Source organism: Phaenicophaeus curvirostris, chromosome 1 (genome assembly GCF_032191515.1).
Source record: "Phaenicophaeus curvirostris isolate KB17595 chromosome 1, BPBGC_Pcur_1.0, whole genome shotgun sequence".
NCBI classification, from domain to species: domain Eukaryota; kingdom Metazoa; phylum Chordata; class Aves; order Cuculiformes; family Cuculidae; genus Phaenicophaeus; species Phaenicophaeus curvirostris.
The window spans coordinates 67,267,298-67,282,986 of NC_091392.1; the positions used below are offsets into that span (position 1 = coordinate 67,267,298).

At 44.2% G+C, this 15,689-nt stretch overlaps 1 protein-coding gene across 2 annotated transcripts in view; it reads left to right on the plus strand.

Moving 5' to 3' along the window:
• Window positions 1-15,689, plus strand: part of USP18 (ubiquitin specific peptidase 18) — a 424,666-nt gene that overhangs the window by 119,371 nt on the left and 289,606 nt on the right. The gene's annotated exons all lie outside the window — the stretch shown is intronic.

A 15,689-nucleotide genomic window follows, 5' to 3' on the forward strand; every position in this document is an offset into this window, starting at 1 on the left:
CCAGGACTGATAGGTAAATAAAAAACAGTGACCTTGAGGGTCCCAGAACTCATCAAGTGTTGATCTTGTATCATGCAGTCAGTTTGGTAAAAATAGTGTTAGAGCAAACACTGCCTTACATTTACGTGTGAAGAAGCTGGGTTGGAGGGAAATACATGCCTGTTTGAAACTCTGGGGATATTTGCATAGGAGCAACAAATTAAAGAGTTCCAGAATGATGAAACTAAATAAGTGTTCACCATTACACATGCTTGCTTTTCATTTTAATAAGCAGCATTGCTTTCTGACGGTGTGTTTAAAATCATAGCTTCTGGAGTCAAAGCCATCCACTTCATTCTCTAAAGTACTCTGGTATCAAGTGGAGTTGTGACTCTAATGACAACTGCAAGGAACTTCAGACTTATTGAGGACTTTCTTGTTATAGACCTTCACCCGGAAGGCCTTGGATAAGGGGAGGCAGCATAAAGATCCTGAAAAAGCTGAAAGCTCAGGTAGAAATGGGGAATGCAGAGCTGTATGGCTTTGAACAAAAGCATACTGAAGAAATGGACTTCTTAAAGTTGTCTTTGTGTTGAGAGGGAGGAATGGAGCAGATCTGTCTGAGCCCCTTGTGTACTGATATTTAACATTTTTTGGTTAATGTGGGAGTGCTGCCAGCCAATTCAAAGCTGCATTGGCCTTTTAAGGTGTATCACCTCTGCCTCCCCCTAGTCACCTTTTCTACTTTGCTCTGCCTTGGCTGAATTCTGCCTTAGTTACAGTTCAGATTCTTCTTGAGTCACGTCCACTGATCTGTGTGTTGGGAAAAGACCACCTAGATACTGGCTTAGTTGAGTCCTCTGTACATTTTTGTTTAGAAAAGGTTAGAGCTCAGAAGGGAGTTTGTTTTGGTCAACTTGTTCTGTGCAGTCTGAGGAGAGGCCAACTTAGTTATATTTTCTAAATTTACACTTTGTTTTCTTAGGAAACTTTTTAGTCTATGCTGTTGATGCAAAGTCTAAGCACCAGCTGAATACCAAACAACTTCAGCTCTGCTTCCACAAATTTTCAGTCAACCTGTTTCATAGTTGCCGGTTCTCTAAGTTCATAATAAATGGCACTTGGCAATTGCGTTGTGTTCTGTCCTGGCCACAACTTCTCCTCAGCCTTAAATGCCCACGGGCAAGAAGACAGCAGATATAATGACAACTCCACTGCTCAAGAAAGCTCAGAGCTATGGTAGGAACAGAGTCTAGCAATTCAAATAGAGACTGCAGAAGGGTTTGGAGGGAAGGACCTCCCCTTTGTGAGCTGTGCCCAACAGGTATTGCTGCCTTTTCCTTGTATTATGGTGGCCAGAGGTTCTGTGGTTGGATAAATGTGAAAGGGAACTTGACTTTAGCATCACTGAGAGCAGGCTGGCTATGACAGGGCGCTCCTCCCTCCTATTGTCTTATTAGATTGTTTCTCAGCTCCCAGGCCTTCTTGGGGCTATTCCAGCAGAATTTAGCAGATGCGTTGTGTCCCTACTCTATGGAAGAAAGGTGAGGAGGGCGAAGAGGCTCCCTGTTTTTGCTCTTTGCATTATGCTGATAGAGCAGGGGAGGGCAGCAGATACCAGACTGTGAATGTTGCTGTGCTGTGTAGTCAAGCTAAGGTAGCCTGAAGATGACTTGTAGTTGCTGTTTTTGAAAGGAGGGGGCATTGACCCACAGCTCAGTCAGAGAGGGCAACACCGATGCTGCAATTACTATATCAGGCTCCAGAAAGCTGTTGTGGCCCTAATTGGATCCCTGGCATTGCAAGTTCTGTATCTGCAAGCGTATGCTTCATTAAGAGTTGGGTTTTCCCTCAGGTGTCTGGTAGCTCCCTGTCAGCATGGCATGTAAACTTTAGACATTTCCCCACCTTCAGTCTGGCAACTCACATGAAAGAAAGTGCTTGTACATATCAGCTGGGTAAGGAGAAAAGCAGTGTGAGCCCAGCAATGGCAATTGCTTCAGGTTTTGGTTGCTGATGGCCACAGAGGAGCCAAGCGGTACTTTGCCATCTTCCAGGTCAGTTATTTCTAGCCATGGGGAACAAGCAGCCAACTAAGTATTATGTGGAGGACCCTGATGCTGCCAGGGCTGTTCAGTGGAAGTGTCTGTCTCTTTCAATTAAAGATTTTTCCTCCTTGTTCCTAGTGCTAACCTAGCAAAAGTGCTGGAAAGGAGGAATATGCAGTTGCTATTAATCCTGTAATCTAGACTGGAGATGCTTTGCTGAGAAGCTAACAACCTAGTGAATCCTACTTTCTGAAAGATGCTTGTCAGGTTCTCAGTGACTCAAATGTACTGTGATTAAAGCCGAGCTAGTGCTCTAGTTCAGATCTGTGGCTCTTCACTCCTAAACTCTGCTGATGGTGCTTTCCATGATCTGAACAGAGGGCAGTGGTACTGGCTATGCTAGGAGTGAGCAAGCAGGCATAAAGATCCATAACTATCCCAAAAGATAAAACAATTGCTCTTACACAAATTGCAACTGTGGATGGGCTTGCAGAAATGCAAGTGGACAACAGATGGAGCAAGTGCATTGTGGTAATCACATGCTGGAAAATCAACAATTTTACACTCCTGTATGCATATAGGGGTAGCAAGGTGGAATCAACCTCTCCTGAAAGGCATCATGTTTTGTCTCTGCCTGTGCTGCTCTAGTTTGACAAATAGTGCAAAGGTGATTTAGTTCTTGTGTGGAATAAATTGCACTCATCTAGGTCTCTTATCCAGGCTGGTGATCACTCCTAATTTTTGTCCTGTGTCAGCAGCTTCACTAGACTAGATAAATTCAATAGTATTTGAGGAGAGAGATTTAGTCTGCAAAAAAAATTCCCCCAGACCTCAAAATCGTGGTAAGTCATAATAGATTAATAAGGCTGTGTCGGGAAAGGCAAGGGGAGAAGTCAGTGTTGCATGAGAAAAGGAGCTCAGCAACGAGGAGATGCCAGATATATCAGGGGTGCCTTTAGTTTCAGGGATCTCATTTCAGGTAATCTCATCTTATTTTTTCCAGAGGACTGTGTATTCTTCTCCGTTCCCTATCAGAAGTTGTGGAAATTTGTAACCATTTTACATGCTTTCAAACTGACCTTTAAGGTAGGCAGTCCAGACTCCACTTCATGTGTACCTTGAAAAATGATGATGGATGTGACTTATCGAAGCAGAGTGAGTCTGTAGGTGTAGCTGATGAGAAAGACCACAGCAAAGCAAATTCCCAGTCCTGTACTGCAAGACTCAATATTCCTACCCTCCCTAAGATGTTAGTGTGAAAAATGCTTGATAGTGACACAAAACTCATCAGCTTTGTCTTTACGCTTGCTGCATACTGTAACTCATGCCTGGAAAGGAATGGTTTTTGAAATAAATGTGTGTACACAAATTGCAATTTCATGAAATATTGTGGGAACTGCTACTCCTTTTTTGCCAGGCAATAACAAACCAGAATAAACTTTCACAGATCTCAGATTCCCAACAGCTGGCTGCAGAAATCACTTGGGCCAACAACATGGAAAAGAAGATACAGAACATAAGATTTTCAGTATTGAAAGAAAGTACTTTTCATTTCAGTAGGTCTCCTAAGGCCTTAGGAATACCTTCCATGAAGCTGGAAATCCTTCACACAGGCTGCCAATAAGAGATTTCTGAGACGTGAGAACTATTTTTACCACCTCATCTAATTCAGGGATAACCAAGTGGGTTTGATCTGATCTATCAGCTGGACCAAGAAATTATCTTCAATGCACTCCAGGAGTTAGTTTCCTGGGTTGCCTACAGCTTGCTGTGCTACTTTTCCAGCATATGTCGGATGTAAGAATGCTTGTAGTTATTCTTTTCTCAATTCCAATTTTACAGGAAAAAAAAATTAAAATGTGTTCAGGTAAGCTTAATATTTAATTATCTTCAGAAATAAAAATAATTTAATTTGACTTCAAGAGCTGTATGATCATATAACTGTAGAACAGCCCAGGCTTGAAGGGACTTCTAAAGATCATTTGGCCCAACATTTTGTGGGGAAGGGAGCCTAGGTGAGATTATCTAGCATCCTGTCCAACTGTACCTTGAAAATCTCCAGCAACAGGGGTTTCACACATGTCTGGGATATTGTTCCAGTGACAGATGTTCTCACTGTAAAAATTTTTTTCACGTATCGAGATGAAATCTCTCCTGGTGCAACTAGCAGCTGTTGCCCCTTGTCCTCTCTACACAGTTCTTAGTGAAGTCAGAGCCTCAGTTTTCTTTGTAGCTGCCATTGAAGGACTGTGGAATACTCTGAAGTTCCCCATCCCTCCTCTTCTCCAGTGAGAAAAGACCCAGCTCCTTCAGCCTTTCCAAATTGGACAGGTTCTCCAGTCCTTTAACCATTTTTGTGGCCCCACTTTGTGAGCACCAGATGGATGTGGCACCACAGATGAGGCCTGGCAAATACTGAATAGAGTGTGGTGACCACGTGTCTGTCTCTGCAGATAAAGCCCCTGTGGATGCAGCCCAGGATCTGATTTGCCTTCATTGCTGCAGCAGTGCACTGCTGACTCAGGTCCACCAGGACCTCCTGTTTCCTTTCGGCAAGGCTGCTCCCCAGGCACATGGATTCTAGTCTGTACTGGGCTATTCAGTTATACTGTAAAAGGTGCAAAACTTTGCAGCTGTCTTTGTTAAACTTCATGCAGTTCTTCCTAGCCCACTCCTCCAGCCTGTCCAGGTCACTTCTGACATGTCCACCTCACCACTCAGTTTGGTGTCACCAGCAAACTCGGTCAGGGTGCTTTCAGTTGCATTGTGCAGATCATTTTTGAAGAATTTGAACAGTGTGGGGCCCAGCATCGGTCCCTGGGGGACCCCACTTGTGACAGGCTGATAGCCTGAGTAAAAACCATTGATCATCACCTTCTGAGTGTGGCCTGTGAGCCAGTTTTCTACCCATCCTGGAGACAGCCCATCCAGTCTATATCCTGCTAGTTTGTCTAGAAGGAGGCTGTGGAAACACTGTTGAAGGCTTTGCTGAAGTCCAAGTAAACGATGGTCACTGCTCAGGGTCTAAATCCAGATTCCAACCTGGCTTTAAATATTCAAGAAAATGCCACTGATTCTTTTAATGGGTACATCAAACTGATTTGGAATGACCAAGTTTTATATCTCAGAAAGACTTAGGAAAAAAAGAGACCGATTATCCTGTAAATCCATTTTAGGTACATCCTCAGTGCCTCCTGTAAAGGCTGGTCTTCTCCTATTGACTCATTCTAATCTGAAGTTGTATGCACTGGGATTAGGCCTACAACATGCAGGTTCTCTCTGTGCAAATCTACAGGAATGCAAACTGGGTGGTGGAAAATTACTGTATAAGCTCCATCCAAGGTTTAAGTGGACACTTTAGCTTGTTAGCATAGTAGCAAAAGGCAAGTATTCCTACTTTGTGCTTGATAATATGTGTCATTTGGCGTATTCAATAAATCACCAGTAGAATAAAGTTGTTAGGGTTTTCCAGATGAGGAGATATCCCTGAAGTACTCCTATCTTCTAGTTCCTTATTGGCTTCTCTGTCCTTCCTTTCTGCCAACCTTAGAACTCACATTCCAGAAGAGCTTGGATTTTGATGCTGATTGCTCAACACGGAAAGCATTGATTGGAATTGATCAGAATCCACCTGACATCTTTGTTCAGAACTGGACGTAAATGGAAAACCAAAAGCCAGCCAATGCCTGAACCATTTCCATAGAAAGTTGCTGTCTACGCAATAATGAAGCGAATGCCAACTGGCTGAAAACTCACATAGTTCTTCATGTTTGTTTGAGGTGAAGAGTCACCACCTGGATCTTGGTGATCCCTCTGGCTACTGTTCTCACATCTTTGCAGACTTGTAGCTCTGCCCCATTTCTTGTTGTGGCCTTGCCCTAAACTTCTACATCCAAGCACACAGACCTTCTCCAGGAGCTCCCATGCAGCAGGACTTCCTCAACAGTTTGCCCCACTAGTTTCGGAGCTGCTTATATGAGGTGCTTAGATGGGAGGAGACAAGGTAGGATATGGAATAAATCTGAGAGAGAAATGTATCCAAAAAAGCCTGAGAAATGCTCTGTTGAAGTATAGACTCCCAGCTGGATCACATTTTGTACTTTACAGTCCTGTCTGCTCTGCATTCCTGTGATGCACAGGGGAAAATCAGGATTTTTATATTTTAACTGGAAAAAGCTACCCACATGAAACATTAAGTGGCCCATTTTCCTCTTAATAATTTTTCTTTGCTTGTTTTGTGCTTTCTGTTACTGCAGTGACAATCTCTCTCTTTCTCACAAGTAGCAGCTCATGCACAGCAGTACTTTGTAGCTGACAGTAGAACTACTTCCATAGCAAGAACAATTGGGTGCAGTAGGAGGGTGCTACGACCTGAGGGGCTGTAGCTGTGTGTTTCTGCTGTGTGTGGGCACAGCAGTGCTACATGACAAATGATCCTTTTACTGTTACGGCTTGCCAAACCACTTGTGCCTCCACCACTCCTGGTGAGATTTGTGGTTGTTCATCACCTAATGGATCAAGTCTTTTGTTGATGATGTCCCCCCCAAAAAGCCTCATACTTACTTACAGGCACCACTTGATGTTAATTCCTGCAGGGTCCAAGGGCAGTGTCCCAGGAATGAAGAAGAATTGGTTGAGTTAACGAAGGGAAAAATTGATCGCAGAAGTATTAGTGGTGCTATATTAGATATGCCTGTACTCCCAAAAGGATAAGCCAAGGGCTGTCAAAACACTTGTGCAATCTATTTTCGAGTTTTATGTAGCTTTGCATTTTGTTTTCATGGAGAGGAGAAAAAAGTTTTCACAAAGCCTGGTGGTTTGGTCTTGGTTCAAAAGGTGCTTAATACACTTGCCTCCAGCAGCCCTATTTGTAAGTGTCACACATAACGATTTCCACTGTACTCAGCATTTCTGAAAAACCAGGTCACTTGAAGAGTTGTCTAACTGGATGCTGTGAGGGTGAGTACGTGCTCTTATGCAGCTCTCTGAAACAGCATTGAGGGGGAAGAACTAGGCAAGGAATTGCCTTTGTCCTGTAGGTCCAGTTGTGAGACAAGTGCTTAGCTCTCATGTGTTTAATGCATCCACTGGTGACAACAGAATTCTTAATTGAAAACACAACAGTGGATCTAGCTCTTTGCACTCATGTTTTGCTTTGTTTGCCCTGGTTATTATAATCTGCGATATGGATCCTTGCTTTCATAGAATCATAGAATCATAGAGTCATAGAATCATAGAATAACCAGGTTAGAAGAGACCCACCGGATCATGGAGTCCAACCATTCCTATCAAACACTAAACCATGCCCCTTAGCACCTCGCCCACCCGTGCCTTAAACACCTCCAGGGAAGGTGAATCAACCACCTCCCTGGGCAGCCTCTGCCAGTGCCCAACGACCCTTTCTGTGAAGAATTTTTTCCTAATGTCCAGCCTAAACCTCCCCTGGCGGAGCTTGAGGCCATTCCCTCTTGTCCTGTCCCCTGTCACTTGGGAGAAGAGGCCAGCACCCTCCTCTCTACAACCTCCTTTCAGGTAGTTGTAGAGAGCAATGAGGTCTCCCCTTAGCCTCCTCTTTTCCATGCTAAACAACCCCAGCTCTCTCAGCCGCTCCTCATAAGGCCTGTTCTCCAGCCCCTTCACCAGCTTTGTTGCTCTTCTCTGGACTCGCTCCAGAGCCTCAACATCCTTCTTGTGGTGAGGGGCCCAGAACTGAACACAGGATTCGAGGAGCGGTCTCACCAGTGCCGAGTACAGAGGGACAATAACCTCCCTGGACCTGCTGGTCACACCGTTTCTGATACAAGCCAAGATGCCATTGGCCTTCTTGGCCACCTGGGCACACTGCTGGCTCATGTTCAGTCGCTGTCAACCAACACCCCGAGATCCTTCTCCTCCAGGCAGCTTTCTAGACAGACTTCTCCTAGTCTGTAGCACTGCATAGGGTTGTTGTGCCCCAAGTGCAGGACCCGGCATTTGGGCTTGTTAAACCTCATGCCATTGGACTCTGCCCAGCGGTCCAGCCTGTTCAGATCCCTTTGCAGAGCCTCCCTACCCTCCAGCAGATCGACACTTCCACCCAGCTTAGTGTCGTCTGCAAACTTGCTAAGGGTGCCCTCAATGCCTTCCTCCAGGTCATTGATAAAGACATTGAGCAGGGCTGGACCCAGCACTGAGTCCTGGGGAACCTCACCTGTCACTGGCCTCCAGCTGGATTTCACACCATTTCCCACCACTCTCTGGGCCCGGCCAGCCAACCAGTTTTCCACCCAGGAGAGTGTGCGCCTGTCCAGGCCAGAGGCTGACAGTTTCCCAGGCAGAATGCTGCAAGAAACTCTGTCAAAGGCTTTACTGAAGTCCAGGAAGATACATCCACAGCCTTTCCCTCATCCAGCAGCCGAGTCACTTTGTCATAGAAGGCGATCAGGTTAGTTTGGCAAGACCTGCCTTTTGTGAACCCGTGTTGACTGGGCCTGATCACCCGGTTCTCTTGCATGTGCTTCATGATAGCACTCAAGATCACCTGCTCCATGACTTTCCCTGGCACTGAGGTTCCTTGCAGTAAAGGGTGGAAGTCCCACTGACTGTAGAGGGAGAGGACAACACTCTCCACAGATGGTTTCCCCCCTGCATGCCAAAATGAAGCAGCAGACTTTGAGATGCAACCTTCATATCTTGTCAACGTGTTTCTTTCTAGATTCCCTAGAAGGCCCTTAAAGACAGCAGCTCTAATAGACAGACAGGAAGAGGGCTAGACATTGCAAAGCATGAATAATCCTAAATTCTGTCCTGGTTGTTCACCTAATAGAGCTCTGAGTAATAAAATGAGGTTTCTGAGGCAGCTTAAAATTTCAACTCCACCTTCCGTTTACAACAGTTTTGTTTATTTTGGTTTTGTGTGTGTTTAAAGGATTGATTTGTTTTTAAAATGGAGTTGTCTGTCCTTTCACCCACGCACATGCAGCCCCAGCAAGCCAGTTGCCACCGCAGCCTTTGCTTGCTTTGTGAGAGCCACCCTGTGATCACGTCAACACCTACCCAGTCTGAAGATGCACTGCTACTCAGAGTCAGCAAAAAGAGGTTTTGTATGGGCCCCCATAAATAAATGGATACTACAAGAAAGAACTTTGTGGTGTACTGAGCAGAACAGGACTATGGAAAGAGCCAATGTCCACGTTTCCTGCTTCTGCTACCAAAATCAGTCACGGATCTTACAATCATAGGATTGTTTGGGTTGGAAGGGACCTTAAAGCCCATCCAGTTCCAACCCTCCTGCCATGGACAGAGAAACCTTCCACTAGATTATGTTGCTCAAAGCCTCATCCAACTTGGCCTTGAACACATCCAGGTATGGGGTATCCACAACTTCCCTGGGCAACATGTGCCAGTGCCTCACCACCCTTACAGTAAAAAATTTCTTCCTAATATCTGATCTAAATCTCTTCTCTTTCAGCTTAAAACCATTACCCCTCATCCTATCCCTGCACTCCCTGATAAAACGCCCCTCCCCATCTTTCCTGTAGGCCCCCTTTAAGTACTGGAAGGCTGCTATAAGGTCTCCCTGAAGCCTTCTTCAGGCTAAACAAGCCAAACTCTCAGCCTGTCTTCATATGGAAGCCCTCTGATCGCCTTCATGGCCCTTCTCTGGGCTCACTCTGACAGATACATGTCCTACCTCCCATTCTACCCGTTGCAGCAGCGTGGGCCCCAGTTCTGGCAGTCGAGATCCTTGTGGACACCCACTCCCGTTGCTTGCAGTGCTCTGAGTGCTGTTTGTTTGCGTAGGCATAATCAGTGGGCAGTGACCCTTTCCAAGAGGACATCTTCTGAGACAGGATTTGCAGGGGGCAACAAATACTGCCCCTAGGAATCAGAGAAACCAGGAACTATGATGAAAAAATCCATGCATATTTGCTGTATTGGGACCCTGTCTTGTTCTTCCTGCAGGAACAGTTATAAGCATTTACAATGTAAAAATAGTAGAGAAAGGTTTAGAAGTCTTTGGTGGCCTTTTGTGTTGCATTTGGTAGAACTGTGCTGTAGCTGCCAACGAGATTCTCTTCAGGAGTTCATTCATACAAGTAAATGGATGTCCAAAACCAGCTCTGCAACAGACAAGAAGACCATCCTCGCAAGTCTTGCTCTTTCAAATGGCCAGGGACTTTTTCAAGTAAGATTTAAAGAAGCCTGATACAAAGTTGAATCTTAAAGAAGAGTCTGTTGTGATGCAGCACTTCAGGGCATGTTCCTAATGACATTGTTTTCCTTATCAAGGGAGACTGATTGGACAGGCTTTACATCACCTCCTTGTACATGTCTGCAGACTAAATATCCCCACTTGAGCAGTGGTCTCCCTTGGCTCCTTTCCTTGATAAGAGAGAAACAGGCCTTTTTAGGATGTGAGTCATCGGACCTATTTCAGACATTGCATTTAGGTGAGATCAATGGTGGCTTCCCACTATTTACTTCTCTTCAGTGAGTCAGGGAGCTTCTATGTGGCTGGATCTGATTTAGCATGTATTTTACAAAAGGCACTATCTTCACAGAGGCCTCACTGTGCCTCATTATGCCTGGCTTCTTAGCTGCAGTGTTGATTTTGATTGGCGATACATATAACGTGCAAACTAAAACCATGAATGGCTACGATTACACTCTATTTTGTCACCTGCTCCAAAGTTGGATTTTGCTGTCCATAAAGACGATGACCCAATAAACTTGGTCTCACCACTACAGCTTCTATTCCACCCCATCCAGGGCAATGGGACCAGCTTCCAGCATGCCTCGCAGGTTCATACACTGTCCCCAAAGCCCCTGAGGCAACGTATGCAGACTGTCATTCTGCTCTTGCTCCTCAGCTGCAGTGTGGTCAAAAGACATCTTGGGAACGTGATTGCACAAGTCAGAAGAATCAAAACAAGGGTAAATACAGCGTGACTCAGGAGAAAAACAGATCCACACTTTTTTCTTAGAAAGTCAAATGATTTTACAGGACTGGTTTTCGTCTCCTGCAGTCTCCAGCATGTCCTGCTGGGGATATGGGTCAAGGTGGAGTGAACTGGGCTCTTTTGTTTCGTTATTGGTGTGTTAAATATTTTATGGAATTCTAGTGTTGAAAGTTGCAATCTGAACCATTGAGAAAAAGTTCAGACCCGCATACTTAGCTTTCAGAATATGCCCACATGAATTTCTCTGATTCAAGCGGAGCAACCACAAGGGAAATTCTCAGGACAATTTCAAATTCTAAATAGAAACATAACAGGAAATTAAAGCAAAAAGGAAGACCTATGACCAATATCCATAAAGAATCATTTGACCAGTGTCCAATATCAGCTGCAAAACAAATCTAGGTAAACCACCAAGAAATATGTATTCATTAGACTTTTTCAGTTATGTTTCTTAAGCTCATATCACTTGAAGTAAATAAAACTGATTCAGGAAATCGGTTTTCACTGATGCAATTGTAACTGCAAAACAGATTTTATTGTATTAAAGTCAGCATTCAATCATTAGTTTGCAGTTAGTGTAATTGGATGCATCTGATAACTAAAGGCTCAGTCCTGATCCCATTTATCCTTTCAGAACTGCTTCCTTTACACTGCTAGGTCTGTCACCAGCTGTTTATATTTGGTGTGTATTTACGGGTAAGAGAGATTTGAAATGACGAAAACTCCAGTCTTCGTGACAGCAATGTTTGTATTGTCTCTTCAGGAATTTTGTTTTTTGGGGACAGTGGATACCTACTTGACACTAATGAACAAACATTCCCAAACAAACTGTCCCACGACATCTGCGACATGACTTTATGTGTGATTTCTTACAGGCTGGAGGTGAGTGTTCGTTATTGGGCCACTAATACTCTGGGTCTTTTGAATTCACATAACCTGTGTGGCAATGCTGCACAGCACCGCTAAATGGGAATCCAACGACCTAAAAATACCATAGAAAGAGAAAGTTATACTTAGCTCTACTTGTAAGCCCAAGAGAACAAATAATACAATTGGAAGCTTACAGTTTGTTGCAGGCCTTCTTCTCAGATTACTATTTCCAGACATTCAGTGCTAGAAAGTTTTTGAAATGCAAATTCTAGCCTATAGTATGTAAGTGCACACATACAGAAAAATATACACTGTCTTATACAACAATATAACAGTAATTGTAATGGAGAATCACATATGCTCACCCCTCCTTGGTCAATGTATAACAAGATAGGGACCAGGGGTAAAGCCCCTCCCTCTGTAGGGGAGGATCAGTTTCGTGACCAGTTGAGGATCCTGAACATTCATAAGTCTATGAGATCTGATGAGATGCATCCCAGAGTCCTGAGGGAACTGGCTGATGTGGTTGCCAAGCCACTCTCCATGATATTTCAAAAGTCACGGCAGTCAGGAGAAGTCCCTGCTGACGGGAAGAAGGGTAACATTGCGCCCATATTTGAAAAAGTTAGAAAAGACGACCCTGGGAACTACTGACCTGTCAGCCTCACCTCTGTGCCTGGAAAGATCATGGAACAGATCTTCCTGGAAGCTTTGCTAAAGTACACAGAGGATGTGGAGGTGATTAGTGGCAGCCAGCACAGCTTCACTGGGTCAAGTCCTGCCTGACCAACCTAGTGGCTTGCTATGATGGGTTAACCACAGCAGTGGACATGGAAAAACCAGCAGGTGCGATCTATCTGGACTTCTGTAAAGCCCTTGACACGGTCCCTCACAGCATCCTTCTCTCTAAATTGGAGAGATATGGATTTGACGGGTGGACTATTCGGGGGATAAGAAACTGGTTGTATAGTCAAAGTGTAGCGGTCAGTGGCTCAAAGTACAGATGGAAATCCATGACAAGTCATGTCCCTCAGAGGTCTGTACTGGGCCCAGTGCTGTTTAGTATCTTCATCAGTGATATTGACAGCAAGATTGAGGGCACCCTCAGCAAGTTTGCAGATGACACCAAGCTGAGTGGTGCAGTTACCACACTGGAAGGATGGGGTGTCATCCAGAGGGACCTGGACAGGATGAAGAAGTGGGCTTGTGTGAATCTCACGAGGTTCAAAAGGACCAAGTGCAAGGATCCTACACCTGGGTTGGGGCAACCCAGAGTTTCAATGCAAGATGGAGGATAGCATGATTGAGAGTAGCCCTGTGGAGAAGGACTTCGGGGTGCTGGGTGGTGAGAAGCTTGACATGAGCAGGCAATGTGTGCTCACAGCCCAGAAAGCCAACTGTATCCTGGGCTGCAACAAAAGAAGCATGGCCAGTAGGGCGAAGGAGGGGATTCTGCCCCTCTATTCCTCTCTTGTGAGACCTCATCTGGAGTACTGTGTCCACTTTTGGAATCCTTAACATAAGAAGGATATGGAACTGTTGGAGTGGGTCCAGAGGAGGGCTACAAGGATGATCAGAGGGCTGGAGCACCTCCCATATGAGGACAGGCTGAGAGAGTTGGGATTGTTCAGCCTGGATAAGAGAAGGCTCCAAGGAGGCCTTATAGTGAACTTCCAGTACCTGAAGGGGGCTATGTGAAAGCTGGGGAGGGACTGTGGTGATAGGACAAGGGGAAATGGGTATAAACTGGAGACAGGCAGGTTTAGACTAGACATAAGGAGGAATTTCTTCACAATGAGGGTGTTAAGGCACTGGCACGTGTTGCCCAGGGAAGTTGTGGATGCCCCATCCATGGAGGTGTTCAAGGCCAGGTTGGATGGGGCATTGGGCAGCCTAGTCTAGTGGGAGGTGTCCCTGCCCATGGCAGGGAAGTTGGCACTGGATGATCTTTAAGGTCCCTTCCAACCCAAACCATTCTGTGGCTCTATGATGACACTATTTTTACTCTTTATTCCATTACAATTTCCTGTTCTAGTGTGTTTGCACATAGTGACATGATATTCTTTTAAGTCAAAAAAGGCTTAACTTTCTTTTATTTAAAAACAAACAAACCAAAGGTTTTTAATACTTTCCATCTCCCTACCACAACCTGAAATTAATTTGGTTTCTTAGAACTCAAAGAATTTACTTTTGTCCCCTCTAGGCTAAGAATTAGCATGAAACATGTCAAAGGAGGTAATAGATTATTATCTTTATATAAGCATATATATGTAACAGCATACATATTTTTATATTTTATATACAAGAAACAATTTGGCAGTGCAGGGTTTCTAAGGGGCTGTACTTTGCCACCCATAGCAGTAACACCTGTTACTTCCCCTCCCTGAGAATTATCCCATCAGTTTTGGGGTGGAGAAGCAGGGAGCAGACTAGAGCTCTGCTGTTGTAAGAAACAGCAGGCAGCAGCAACTTGAGCACTTACTTGATTTGCCCTTGAGCTCAAATAACTTCTATTGGTCTTCCAGGCAAGCTGAGTCCCATTTGTTTCTCAAACACAGATGGAATGAGAAGACCCTTAAAAAGTCTTGCATGTGTTTTTGGCTGCTGATGATTATGAAGCTGTTGCTGTGCACTTGAAGGGGCTGGGATGCTTCCAGGAGTGTTGGGTTTCTGCATGTACAAAAGAACAACCTGAAGAGTGCTTGCAGAAAGGTGGGAGGACTCATTTCTTGTAGTTTTTCAATATAGCTAGATAAATAAAAAACAACTGAGCAAAGTATTCTCTAAGGACCTCCTGGCCAGAAGGAGTGAGCTAAATAACCAATGCTTATCAGAGCATCAGAATGGAAGACAGACTGTTCCATAAGGAGTCAATAAAATATTGCGTGTTTGACATCTTTGCTAAGATTTGCTAAGCTTTTCTTTGCTTTCTTAACATGTTGCAAGAGTTCCTCTTTTGAGTTGATCTCTATTCCATTCTCCTCCTGTGGAGTATTTATGCAGGGGCTTGGGGGCTGCTTCATTCAAACTTTGAGATTAAGATGACAAATAATTAGGCCCAACTTGTAAGTCCTCCACCCTTACAGGAATTTAAGGGAGTTCAAAATGTATCAGAGACACAGGCATGGTGTGTGACTGATAATTCTGTTTTCGCATTCAGCAAGGAAAAAAATTAGTAGGTGGAGATAAAAAAGCATTTTCCCAAAGACTGTAAGTTATTGAATGTATGTACCTCTTCCCCACGTATGACTCTAAAGGCAGTATGCAGTTTGCCAGTGAGAATCCAAGCAAATGAGAATTGGAAGCCTTGTCTCATTATGTGTACACGTATTCATTGAAATAAAAGCCATCACAAAGCAGTTTGAGGTCTGCAAGATGCCTGCTGCTGAAGAAAGAGTAATCCTCCTACCATCTCCTGTGTGAGCGTCTAACCCTGCAACAAGCCTAGCCATGCTTAGCTATATAAAAAGCAGGAAGGAGCAAGCATATTTAAAAAAAAACAACCCAGCATATGAAGAGTTGTTTAAGCTGTTATCCCCTTAGAGCATTTCAGAAGGCAAAAATGTTTTCACATGGACAGAAAAATGGAATGAGAAACCACAACTTTGAGGTACAAATATTTTGTTTGTAAAAACTGAAAATGATTTTGGGAAGTGGCTTTTAAAGATTCCTTTTTAATGGAAAATTGTTTTAAGAAAACAGGAGAAAACTCAGTTTTAAGCCTGTGCTTCTTCATCCAAAAGGAAAACATTTTGTGAGGGGAAAAAATGCATTTGTTATCTCCTAAAACCATACTTGGATTTTTTTTTTACATTTATACTTCTTTGCATCTCACTCTGCATCTTAGTTG